Source organism: Triticum urartu, chromosome 2A (assembly GCF_056163025.1).
Source record: "Triticum urartu cultivar PI428250 chromosome 2A, HENAU_Tu73, whole genome shotgun sequence".
NCBI lineage: Eukaryota > Viridiplantae > Streptophyta > Magnoliopsida > Poales > Poaceae > Triticum > Triticum urartu.
Window position 1 is genome coordinate 206,848,099 of NC_141874.1, and position 14,698 is coordinate 206,862,796.

A 14,698-nucleotide genomic window follows, 5' to 3' on the forward strand; every position below is an offset into this window, starting at 1 on the left:
ATAAAGGCAAAGTAAATGGCAAAATAAATAACTAAGTAGTAGGAGATTGATATGATAAAGATAGACCCGGGGGCCATAGGTTTCACTAGTGGCTTCTCTCGAGAGCATAAGTATTCTACGGTGGGTGAGCAAATTATTGTTGAGCAATTGACAGAATTGAGCATAGTTATGAGAATATCTAGGTATGATCATGTATATAGGCATCACGTCTGAGACAAGTAGACCGACTCCTGCCTGCATCTACTACTATTACTCCACTCATCGACCGCTATCCAGCATGCATCTAGAGTATTAAGTTAAAAACAGAGTAACGCCTTAAGCAAGATGACATGATGTAGAGGGATAGACTCATGCAATATAAAGAAAACCCCATCTTGTTATCCTTGATGGCAACAATACAATACGTGCCTTGCTGCCCTTACTGTCACCGGGAAAGGACACCGCAAGATTGAACCCAAAGCTAAGCACTTCTCCCATTGCAAGAAAGATCAATCTAGTAGGCCAAACCAAACTGATAATTCGAAGAGACTTGCAAAGATAACCAATCATACATAAAAGAATTCAGAGAAGATTCAAATATTATTCATAGATAGACTTGATCATAAACCCACCATTCATCGGTCTCAACAAACACACCGCAAAAAGAAGATTACATCGAATAGATCTCCACAAGAGAGGGGGAGAACATTGTATTGAGATCCAAAAAGAGAGAAGAAGCCATCTAGCTACTAACTATGCACCCGTAGGTCTGAAGTAAACTACTCACACTTCATCGGAGAGGCTATGGTGTTGATGTAGAAGCCCTCCGTGATCGATGCCCCCTCCGGTGGAGCTCCGGGACAGGCCCCAAGATGGGATCTCGTGGATACAAAAAGTTACGGCGGTGGAATTAGGGTTTTGGCTCCATATCTGATCGTTTGGGGGTACGTGGGTATATACAGGAGGAAGAAGTACATCAGTGGAGCAACAGGGGGCCCATGAGGGTGGAGGGCGCGCCTGGGGGGTAGGCGCCCCCCCTACCTCGTGGCCTCCTGTTACGTGGCTTGACATAGGGTCCAAGTCTCCTGAGTTGTATTCGATGAGAAAATCACGTTCCCGAAGGTTTCATTCCGTTTGGACTCCATTTGATATTCCTTTTCTTCGAAACCCTAAAACAGGCAAAAACAGCGATTCTGGGCTGGGCCTCCGTTTAATAGGTTAGTCCCAAAAATAATATAAAAGTGGATAATAAAGCCCAATAATGTCCAAAACAGTAGATAATATAGCATGGAGCAATCAAAAATTATAGATACGTTGGAGACGTATCACTGGCTTCTCCTTCGATCCGTGTTTTGGACAAGGTTGATTTAACAGACGCTCCAGATTGGGGCCTGACCCTCCACCCCTCTGAGGTGGTTTGCCCTTACGACGCTGACCGTTATACTGGGCATTGGTGTTAGCCACAAAGTCCAGGCTATTGTCTGCTTTGCACTTACCGTTGTTGCCATAACCTGCCGGGTTATGCTGATGCCCCTTGGCATTGCCGTTCTTTTTCCCTTTCCCTGGTTTGTCCTCTTCAGAATCAGGGTCCTTGGTACTATCCGAATCGGCATATTTAACCAAAGCGGCAATAAGCGTTGACATGTCATTACAATGACATTTGAGCCTCCCCAACTTCAGTTTTAATGGCATGAACCGGCAGTTGCCCTCCAACGTCAAAACTGTTGTATCTGCATTGATGCGGTCTGATGAATGCAAAATAGCTGAGACTCGCTTCACCCAATGGGTCGTAGACTCCCCATCCTCTTGAACACAAGCGGCTAGGTCCATAATTGACATGGGCTGCTTACTTGTATCCTTGAAATTCTAGATAAACTGGCTCTTTAACTCGGCCCATGACACAATGGAGTTAGCTGGTACGCTCTTTAACCAAGTACGAGTTGTTCCTTCCAACATCATGGTGAAATACTTAGCACACACCGCTTCATCCTCATCCAGCATCTCCATTGCCATCTCATAACTCTCAACCCACGATTCAGGGGGTAAATCGGCAGTGTAATTAGGCACCTTGCGAGGGCCTTTGAAATCCTTGGGCAGTCGTACATTGTGCAAAGCTGGGGTGAGGCATGGCACCCCCAAAGAACTGAAGACCACACCTGGCTCCACTGAGGTGGTCAGACGAACCGGAGTAGGCTGACGAGTTGCGTACTGAGCTACTAACTCGGCCTCTCGACGTGCTCGGCCATGATCCACCACATCGTGTGCATTAGCACCACCACCTGCCGGGTTACGGTGTCGTGCACTACTTGACACAGCCGGTTCATCAACATGCCTGCTGTAGCTCCGGCTTGGACGGGGGTGGAATGGATCCTCTCACGACTATGCGAATAAGCCTGCTGTTGGGTTAAAGCTGTTTGGAGGGAGTTCCCTAGCCCGTCGTGTCTCAACCGCCACCGGTGACTCGCCTTTGATCGGGAGAGCTGCCAATCGTGAAGCGGCGGCCATAATGTTATCCAACGTGTTGGAGTAATGCCCCGGAGGCATCGGGACACGCTGCGACACAATGTTGTTCTGACGAGGCGGGTCCATCATGCATGGCTGAACCGGCGCTCCTGTTACCGGTGCCTAAGTCCGATTTACCACTGGCTGGTTACTGGTTCCCGCTCTAGGTGTGTTGAAGAGGTTCCTTGCCTCCAAGGCTGACGGAAGGCGCGATTGGTATCTCCTCCTCATGACATCATTTGACGCGCTCCGATCCAGCATAAGCCGGTACGCCTGAGCCTCCAATCCGGCCCGCTCTGCAGCCATCCTGGCGTTCTCTGCCGCCAGGTACGCTTTAGCTTGGGTTATCTAATCCTTCACCTTTGCAATCTCCACGTTGTGCTGATCCCTGTTTGCCGCGTCCACCTCTGCGGCTAGTAATGTTGCTAAAGTGTCGAACAGATCGGACAAAACCTGAGCCGGAGGCGGTGCAGAGCCCCCTGCTCCCGCTGGCGTTGCTGTTGCTGAACCGCAGATCATTGCCACGGCGGTAGAAGAGTGTTGCGCTTGTTGTGTACCGGCCATGAAGACCGCGACCCGGCTTGGCAGATTGAGGGGGTCCGGAATACTGTTGCCCTCGGAACCTCCACTAATCCGGCCATCCTGCAGTTGGTACAGGGACTCGGTCTCTCCGGTTGAAGACTCGTCGTCGGAACAGACAATGGTTTCCCCATCAGATGTCGGTCCATCCTCATATTCCGCTCCATGGATGACACCTACGAAAACATGCCTTGCTGCAGGCTGAACCTGGGCAGGGCTTGCACGCTGAGCCGTCTCGATGATGTCGGTGCAGGTGTCCGGCTCAGGGCCCGGTTCGCCGATCTTGCCGATGAAGATGTGAATCCCACCAAAGGGGACCCGATACCTGTATTCAATTGAACCGGCCTCGAGACCCCATCCCGCATCGTCGATGTAGAGCTTGCCGTGACGACTTTTAGTCATCCGGCCCACGGTGTATCCCTTGAGTCCTTCGAAGCTGCCCTTCAAGAACTCGAAACCATAGTGCGGTAGCCCCACGGTGGGCGCCAACTGTCGTGGTTTTGTCACGGCAGATGTCCTCGTGAAAGGACTTAGTCGTGGAGCCATCGCTATGGGTTAGCTTAAAGGGGTTAAACCAGACAAGGGACACGAGAGTTTTATACTAGTTCGGCCCCTTACGATGAAGGTAAAAGCCTACGTCTAGTTGTGATGGAATTGCTGGGGTTTCGATGACCAGGGAGCGAATCCGCTTTGCCTGGCTCTCGAGTTGTTGTGTGTTGTATTGTCCCTAAACCGCCATCGGGTCATCCCTTTATATACATAGGTCGACGCCCGTCGATTTACAGAGTCCTGAGGCCGGATCATCAATGTGTCCAACTCGGTCTCTATCCTTCCTATATTACAATGCAAGTTACAAGAGAAAGTCGGTTTACATCTGCAGGCCTTAACCCGCCTTTGGGCCTTGGGCCTTCGTAAAGCGCCACCATCCTCACGTCTTCATAGGCTTCTAATCTTCATAGAGTTAACCCGGCTACTCCTGGACGGTTTACGTCCAGTAGTAATATCCCCAACAGTAGATATTACACCAATATGAATTTAGAATGAGTTCACAACAGTACCTAAGTGGTGATTTATTTTCTTATACTAACGGAGCTTACGAGTTTATATTAAGTTCTGTGTTGTGAAGTTTTCAAGTTTTGGGTAAAGATTCGATGGACTATGGAATAATGAGTGGCAAGAGCCTAAGCTTGGGGATGCCCAAGGCACCCCAAGGTAATATTCAAGGACAACCAAGAGCCTAAGCTTGGGGATGCCCCGGAAGGCATCCCCTCTTTCGTCTTCGTTCATCGGTAACTTTACTTGGAGCTATATTTTTATTCACCACATGATATGTGTTTTGCTTGGAGCGTCATTTTATTTTATTTAGTTTTGCTTGTTGTTTGAATAATATCCCAAGATCTAAAATTCTTAAATGTTAGAGACTCTTTATATAGTTGCATAATTATTCGACTACTCATTGATCTTCACTTATATCTTTTGGAGTAGTTTGTCGTTTGCTCCAGTGCTTCACTTATATCTTCTTAGAGCATGGTGGTGGTTTTATTTTATAGAAATAGATGAACTCTCGTGCTTCACTTATATTATTTTGAGAGTCTTTAGAACAGCATGGTAGTTTGCTTTGGTTATGAAACTAGTCCTAATATGATGGGCTTCCAAGATGGGTATAATAAAAACTTTCATATAGAGTGCATTGAATACTATGAGAAGTTTGATACTTGATAATTGTTTTGAGATATGAAGATGGTGATATTAGAGTTATGCTAGCTGAGTAGTTGTGAATTTGAGAAATACATGTGTTAAAGTTTGTGATTCCCATAGCATGCACATATGGTGAACTGTTATCTGATGAAGTCGGAGCATGATTTATTAATTGATTGTCTTCCTTATGAGTGGCGGTCGGGGACGAGCGATGGTCTTTTCCTACCAATCTATCCCCCTAGGAGCATGCGCGTAGTACTTAGTTTCGATAACTAATAGGTTATTGCAATAAGTATGTGAGTTCTTTATGACTAATGTTGAGTCCATGGATTATACGCACTCTCACCCTTCCACCATTGCTAGCCTCTCTAATAGCGCGCACCTTTCGCCGGTATCACACCCACCATATACCTTCCTCAAAACAGCCACCATGCCTACCTATTATGGCATTTCCATAGCCATTCCGAGATATATTGCCATGCAACTTTCCACCGTTCCGTTATTATGACACGCTTCATCATTGTCATATTGCTTTGCATGATCATGTAGTTGACATCGTATTTGTGGCAAAGCCACCGTTCATAATTCTTTATACATGTCACTCTTCATTCATTGCACATCCCGGTACACCACCGGAGGCATTCATATAGAGTCATATTTTGTTCTAAGTATCGAGTTGTAATTCTTGAGTTGTAAGTAAATAAAAGTGTGATGGTCATCATTATTAGAGCATTGTCCCATGTGAGGAAAGGATGATGGAGACTATGATTCCCCCACAAGTCGGGATGAGACTCCAGACAAAAGAAAAAGAAAAAAAAAGAGGCCATAAAAAAGAGAGAAAATGCCCAAATAAAAAATAAAAAAATGACAGAAAAAGAGAGAAGGGACAATGTTACTATCCTTTTACCACACTTGTGCTTCAAAGTAGCACCATGATCTTCATGATAGAGAGTCTCCTATGTTGTCACTTCCATATACTAGTGGGAATCTTTCATTATAGAACTTGGCTTGTATATTCCAATGATGGACTTCCTTAAAATGCCCTGGGGCTTCGTGAGCAAGCGAGTTGGATGCACACCCACTTAGTTTATCTTTGAGATTTCATACACTTATAGATCTAGTGCATCCATTGCATGGCAATCCCTACTCACTCACATTGATATCTATTGATGGGCATCTCCATAGCTCGTTGATACGCCTAGTTGATGTGAGACTATTTTCTCCTTTTTGTCTTCTCCACAACCACCATTCTATTCCACCTATAGTCACTACAAAAAATACACTTCCGTGATGATACGTGTTTGTCACAGTAGGTCCCGTTTTCTGTCATGCATGTACATCCATGACAAATTTATGACAGAATCAAGATAGTCATACCTATGCTGTCGTAGAAGTGTTCCATGACATTACCAAAATTATCATCACGGAAGTGTCCACTTCCATGACGATAAATCGCGCGTCACAGAAGTGCTTTCGTCAAGGGTGCGACACGTGGCATCCACCGTAACGGAACACCGTTAAGCTATCGGGTCGGGTTTTGGATCCGATTACCCGTTAACAGCCCCGACCAATGGGGATTTTCCACGTGTAAAATCATCATTGGCTGGAGGAAACACGTGTCGGCTCATCGCTGGCACAGGTGTCATCCACTCATTGGACAGAAGGCGCCTATGATACGTCGACACGTGGCACGGCCCAACAGAGGCCCATTCCTGTGAAAAGGCCGGCCCGTTTGACTTGGTCAAAAGGTGGCGAGCCGGCCCATGGAAAGCCTGTTAATGGCCTGTTCGCATATAGCCCATTTACAGCCCGCTAACCCAAGGCCCGTTACGCCCTATTCGAATTAGGCCCAGTAGCGTCATCTGGGCCATCCAATATGATTCCAGCCCATTTTCACTTCTGGCCCATGTATGGCCCATGACGTCCTTCGGCCCATATGAGGCCCTATGTAACTCTTGGCCTATTAACGGCCCATGTTGAAACTGGCCCGTAATGAATAGTGTATCACTTTACACCCATTAACGGCCCGTGGTGAAACTGGCCTGTAAAGAACAGTATATCACTTTATACCCACTAACGGCATGTTATTCCGTTGGGCCGTTTCCAGCCCATGTTATCTTTCGGCCTTCTCATAACCAATTTATTCTTGGGCTATTTTCCAGCATTCTTTTACTTACGGCCCGTTACTGTCATTTTCTGCTTATGGGCCAAATTCAGCCTGTGGTTATAGTCGGCCCGTTTGTGGTCCGTTAATACGTTGGGCCATTTTCATAGCGTCATCAAATACGGCCTATAAACGATGGCCCGTTATGGTCGGCCCATGAACGGATGATTCCAACTCTAGCCCATTTACGGCCAGAATGCGGTCTGTTTGGCCCATGTTTGGCCAATCGATCATACGGCCCGTATAAGGCCCATTGATGATACGGCCCGTAGAAGGCCCATTGTTTCTACGGCCCGTAGAAGGCCCATTGTTTCTACGGCCCATAGAAGGCCCATTGTTTCTACGGCTCGTAGAAGGCCCACTATTTCTACGGCCCGTAGAAGGCCCACTGTTTATACGGCCCGTAGGAGGCCCAGTGTCACTACAGTAAATATTAGCCCACGGTTATTGTGGCCTAGTTTTAAAAAATAGGTTATTGCAGCCACTAGCAAACCGCAGAAAAAGAACTGCACTGACTACAAGCAAACAAATAAACAAGACAACAAGGAAATAAATAAGCAAGCAACTTACACTAGGCTATCACGGCTATTACACATATTACATCCACTAGGCATCAAAGTTCGCCACCAGTGCAAATATAGGGAACACAGCAGCATATAAACGCCGCAGTAAAACAAGTCCAGAACTGAAACCACTTCAGAAGAGCTCAAGAAACAATATCCTGGGTACCCATAATGCTGGCAAGATGCATAGCAAGCTTATTAACTTTCTCTTGTTTGGCGCTTAAGTCCTCCAGCGCTTGCTGTTGCACCAGAAAGTATGCATCTGAATTCTACAGGGACTTCCTCAGTCCTTCGGCTTCCTGTCGCATAACATTTGATCGATGTCTTTCAACTTGAAGTTGAGACTCAAGAAGCCGAACTGATTCAGGCAACGAGTTCAAAGAGCTGGTGCCAGCAGTGGTAGCCAGTCACTCGAACACTACATCAAGACAGGACTTTGGGGTTGTCTCGATGTCTTCAATATAGTTTTTATCAGCTTTCTTGGAGACCAACAGGGATGTCTCACTATCTTGAACCTTATATGCATTACTTCCTTTACCATTGCATAACAGGGTACTCTTCTCCAATATTTTATCCGCGTTCTAAAAGAGAAACATACAAACACATCTCAAGTTTTACAATGTAGTATATGAAACTCATTTTGGTAAACCAGTTCAGTAGTAAGGTGGACAGGATAACATCATGAAACAAACATATATCTATGTAGTATGGTCACTGTATGGTCTATATCATTCCATTTTATGTTGCCAAATCAAGATAGATACAGTTCGAATCATATCTATTTAAGACAAAGCAGCATAGACAGAATATAAGTGTGGGAAACTACACAGCAATAACAACACTTGTAATGTGCATGGCATGAGAACATAACTGTTTATTCAATTGAAACTGAAATCAACATAGAGCAAGTTACAACAGCAAACCGCCAAACACGTTGAAGAAACAGGTTTAAAACATACCTATTGCGCCATTGGAGTTTCAGTTGCATCCTTCAAATTTGAAATTAGTTGGTATCAGTAAATACAGTGATGCAAGAGCAAAGTAGTATGAACCATAGCTACGGAACCTGACCTGAGAACAATTCTTCTTCTGCTTTAAGCGTTGACTTCGGGTTCGGAGTGGTGGTCCTCGTGATTTGGGCACTGCAGTTGCCTTACTAACTGCTCGTGTTTGGGTGCTCTGTGGTGGAGACGATGTTGTGTCAACGGGAACTGGGTGTCTATCTGCTGGGGTTGGGGCTAGAAGGGGTGTAGTTGGTTCTCTGTCCAACTAGGTAGGGGTACAATCTGCATGAGTGTGGGTTATGTGTGGTGGGGCTGGTTCTTGGGCAAGTACAACCGTGGTTCTATCTACATCGACAGGTAGCACGATCTTTTCTGAAGACCGTGTTTTTACTCCCACAGATACTGCCATCACTCCCTCCAATTGAAATGGCTGATAAACAAGAAAAGTAATTGAATGTACAGACATTGTAAATAGACAGGTGCAATGGATAGTAGGGAAGAAAACAGGGCATGAAATAATTCACATTTATGTTGTCTAAGCAAACAGAATAGCAGGACATAATTTCACATATATGATGGCTAATTAAACAAGATAGAATGACATACTTCAAAATATGATGACTATGTAAACAGGATGACATTATATAACTATATGATGTGTCTATTAAAGTGGTTGGCATGCCATAAATCACAAACATGCCGTCGATGGAAACATGATGGCATGATATAATTCACGGATAGAATGACATAATTTAAAATATGATGACTATGTAAACAGGATGAGATGATATAACTATATTATGTCTTTAGAAAATGGGTTGGCATGCCATAATTCAGATACATGCTGTCTATGTAAACATCAGGGCATGACATAATTCAAATGTATGATTTATATACTAAGGAAGTGATTAGAGGGCAATCGCATATATGATGTGTCAACTAAGGAGATGGCATTCAATATTGTGTATATGATGTAAAAACTAAGCATTGCAATACAACATATGCATTATATGAGTAATATAACCCTGCCAAGTTTGAGCATACACCTCAGGGGGATAATAGGACTGGTCATCTGCCTCTGAATCCTCCTCTGAAGAGCTATCTGTAACCAGCAAGATATCTGCTTCAGCAGGTAGCATTGTCTGCTCTGAAGACCTTGTTTTCACTCCAGATTTCTCCATCACCAATTCAAATGGCTGATGCACAGGAAGAGCAGTTGAATATACAAACATTATCGACAAAAGCAATGAGAAATACAAAAAAAGGACGGCATGATATAATTCACATATATGACGCTTGCCTAAACAGCATGGCATTGCATAATTCACATACATAGTGCCTTGCAACAAGATAACATTGCATAATTCACATATATAATGTCTTGCAACAAGATGGCATTGCATAATTCACATATATGGTAATTAGACACTAAACAGGTGGCATTCACACAAAGCATGTCTAAACTAAGCAAATGACATGGCAATGCAAGATACCATATGCACGATATGAGCAACATAACCCTGCCAAGTTAGGGCATGCACCTCGGGGGGGGGGAATATGACTGGTCATCTGTCTCTGAATCCTCCTCTGAGGAGCTATCGGTAACCAGCAAGACATGCGCTTCGTCAGATAGCATTGTCTGCTCTGAAGACCTTGTTTACACTCCAGATTTTTCCATGACCATGTCGAATGGCTGATGCACGGGAAGAGTAATTGAATGTACTAAAATTGTTGACAAATTTAACACGTAATAAAAAAATGATGGCATGATATAATTCACATATAAGATGACTGGCTAACTAGGGTGGCATTGCAAAATTCACATATATGATGCCTGGCTAGACAAGATGGCATTGCATGATTCACATATACGATAAAGAAACTAAACAGATGGCATTGACACAAAGCATGTCTAAACTAAGCAGATGACATCTTTAATGTATACAGTAAGCAATGCAAGGCACCATATGCATGATATTACCAACATCAGCATGCCAAGTTAGAGCGAAGACCTCATGGGGTAAATAGGAGTGGTCTTCTCCTTCTGAATCCCCCTCAGAACAGTTATCTTCCTCTTGATTACGATCCGAAATGGGTGGAGGGGGGCTGCCTTTGCGCCCACCATGGAACGATGTCTGCATGAAATTTTATTGCCACTCAAGGCTCGTCTCTTTTGCTCTACATGATCAGTTCCATTGTGTACAATAACTGGCATGCATAGGAATAGAACATAGTGAGATTATGTAAGGAGTGCATGCACAAATCCAGGGTGATGGTAGCAAACTGTGGATAGACCCAAAACCAATGATAGCAGGTAGATAATAGCTTTAGTTAAGAAATACAGATAATGGCTCCTTTAATGTTTGTTTGCACCCAACATGAAACTCATAGTAGACACCGGAGATTAACCAGATAGTAGACAGATAGTACTGATTGCTGCCCCAATATGTACCCCACAACCATTTAAAAACTCAAGTTTCAGCATTAGTTTGGACCTGACTCAGAGTCTAATAGGTGAACACGAGGATAATGTAGCATGTCATCATATTAAGCGACGCATAACGTAAGCAGACACGGAAGAGTGCGACCTCTCTTGCGGACCTGTGTAGTCCTCAAGGTCATCTGCTCAATTGATGATGGTAATGCAGTTGCCGTGGTTGCCGGCGGTGGGGAAGATCTGAGGCGGCGAAAGACAGTCTGGAGAGTGGATCCCCGCTGTGGTGAACCCTTCCGTCGTTGGAGCAGCTGAGCTGGGGTGGAACACAGCGCCGCAGGAGCAGGACAAACCACACAAGGTTTTCTTTGACACATATCTGTAACAGAAGTAATTGAGTAAGGGCTTGTTTGAATTTGAGGATTCTAACAATGCAGGGATAGGAAATAGACAGGAATAGGATAGGAATGCACGTGCAAAACAGAGAATTTAAAAACACAGGATTTCTGCCAATCTGGGTGTTTGATTCACAACAATTGGAAGATCACACGATGCAAAAAAAGCATGGTGAGATTAAGTCAAACCACAAGAAAATGTACGGTTATAATGCTATTATGCTACTATCTCTTAGTCTTGTGCTTGATGAATAGGAATATGAAAAGGAGGAGAAGTGGAAATTAGAATTCCTACGGTTTTTCTTTCAAGGAGACACTAAAGGAACAAATCCTATAGTTTTCCTTTGCTCCAATCCTTTGCACCAAATTCATGAAAAGTAGTACCATAGGAAACTTTCCAATTCCGATGTTTTCCATTCACTTTTCCTTTCAAGCACTGGCGATTCTAGTAGGCAGGCTTGAGCAAGGAAAATCCTACACTAAAAAATGTCTTTGTGCTACTTCTATTACTTTGGACCCAGGCCACTGCCATACTAGCTCAACTCCCAGGCTCATCGACAAATGCACAGCTCAAACGCGCAGAGATAAATAATGATGGCATTCAAGAGAGTCCATCACGGATAGCTAAGTTGCCTGGTACCTCACTGCTTATCATATAGTAGGATAAAATAGTCGTATTTCCCGTTACTACGAGTGCTCAGTGGACAATATATATAACATGTAGAGTAAAAAAGAGATGCAACAAGTGTACAACCTCTTTGGCGAAGCCATGTCGATCTCAGCGTGATTGGGTTGGCCGGTGAGGATGCTCCGGCTGACTTGGCTGTCGGAGGAGGGGAAGAAGATCTTAGGCGTCTGGAGATGGAGACCGAGGTACTGGTCCGCTGTGATGGAGGGTTTCGTCATTGGAGCAGCTCCGGTGAGTTGTACGACGCCGAGGCTGAAGCAGGACAAGAGAGACAATGAACAATGTTAACCTGAGTGGAATTCTAATAGCATCTCCAATACATGATGTAAAATACATAACCACAAAGTGCTATATGTAAAATACATCAGCCGCTCATCTCTGAACTTAACTGTCGAAACTGAATTTAACTGTCAAAACTGAACTTAACTGTCGAAACTGAACTTAACTGTCGAAACTGAATTTTGCTGTCGAAACTGAATTTTGCTGTCGAAACTGAACGCACTAGCAAGGTGAGGCTACACGTCGGTCGACTGACTTTTTCATCTCTGGTCAGTCAATTTTGTAGCCGTTGGATACGAAATCAAGGGCCTGCGATTCATCTTCAACCTCCACCCCCTGAGCCGCCAGCCACCACCGGCCAAGCAGCAGCCCCCCGCCGCCCACGGCCGGCGGTGCGCCGCCTCGCCCGCCTCGAAAACACTCCCCACCGTCGGTCTGCCGCCGCCCCGGCCATCCCTCTAGCCCCCCCCCCCCCCCCGTGCCGAACTTTTTCTCCGGCGATCCCCAAGCCACCGCCACGCCAACGCCCCGCCACCGCCGGCGACCACCGCCCCCATCCTGAACCCTAAGATAGATAGTGGGGTACCTCTCCGGTGAGCCCCCCTCCCCGATGCGGCTGGTTCTTCCTTCACCCGGGCGAGCCGCCCCCCCCACCCACCCCTTGAAAAACGACTGACACAAACGTCGATTCAGTCACCTGAAGTGTAGCTAAATAGGAGCAGCATCGCAAGCAAGAGCAAGAGCGAGAGCAGCAGCGCGAGCAAGAGCAATAGCAAGAGCAGACCAGGCAGGGGACCGAGAGCAAGAGCAGAGCAGCAGCATGAGCGAGAGCTAAAGCAGCAGCAGCTCCTACTGATGTGGACGTCGCCGCCGAGGGAGCGACACCGTGGAGGAAGTGGCCGGCGACGCCGCCGTGGATGGAGCCGCGTCGTGTCGGCTCGGGACCGAGCGCCGGCAGCACCTTGAGATCGAATCAAGAAGAAAATGCGGCGATTAGTGTACAACCTCTTTGGTGGCGCCGATTAGGCCGCAGCTTCATCCGAGGAAACGGTGATGATGATGCTCTTCCGGTGGTGCAGGTGAAGACGGCGGTGTGGGAATGGAGGTGGCGCGAAAGACGAGGGGAACGTCGGGGCAGCTCCTTGGAGATGGAGGACGGGGTGGCTGAACCGGTGGGACGATGAGATCGACGATGGATCCTCATCCGGTACGGTGGATGAGGGACGTCGAGGTGTTGCTGTGGACGACGCCGTCGGAGAAGAGGCTCCGGCTGGGTGGCGGACGGAGCAGGGTGTGGGGTTTCGTCACGGGTTTTCGCGGCCTCGGTGTACGAATGGGTGGGCGGATGGGATGGCAGTGGGGAACCATGGCTTAGAGACGCGCTTGTCCGAAATGTGGGGTAAGTTACGAAAGTACCCCTCCCCCCAATTTGAGGCGGTTCTTTTGGTTCAGGGGTACCACGGGAATTTCGCGTGTCAGGATTTCACAGGAGGTGGGAGTTTTCGCGCGCGTTGTAATTTCGGAATAGCAAGGCACGGGTTGAGATGGAGGGAGTTGTCAGAGCACAACGAGACAAAGATATATCTTAAATATTTCGGGCTAACAAGGCGCGGGTTGAAGAGGCGGGAGTTTCGCAGCACGATAGACAGAGACGCTAGCTTGAATTTTCGGCATAACAAGGCGTGGCTTGAAATTTCGGAAGAACAAGCTTAACATGTACCCAAAAAATAGACAATTTGCACCTCAACACGCACAACACACACACAAACACCATTTAGACTAGAGTAAGGTACACGTGCATTGCACGCATGAGATTTGGCAACCAAATTATGAATAAATACCACATTATAGCATGCAAGCTTTGATTCATATATGCATGATGTAGATGTTCGTTTAATTCTTATAGTTCATTTCATTCAAAATCATCTAGTTTTTATAAGAAAGCTAATCTATTTTAAGATTCATGGAATTGTGCGTCGTAAGACATAAAGTAAAAACAAATAATGGCAAATCATGTAGAAAAACATTTCGGCAATTCTGATACGGAAGATTCTAGAACAAATAAGAAGTGCTTGTGTTTTGATGTTTCTGCATTATGCTTAAGTTCAACCATGGAGTCTTCTAGATTATACATGTGGCGAAATCTGGTGGAATCTAGATGATATCCAACGACCAGTAGTGCTCAAATTTGCCATCTTTGGACCATCGGATTTGCCTCATCCAACGATCATCTTTCAAAGTTAAAGTTACCCACACACAATATAAAATAATATAAAAAATAGTATATATATAGGGGTATAGATATAGATATGTGATGCGAAAGCCGCCCATCATCTCCAATTAGAATAGTGTGTCCATGCATGGATGCGACGTGGCCAAATGATGTCTGCCATCGGTATCTCAAATTCAAATC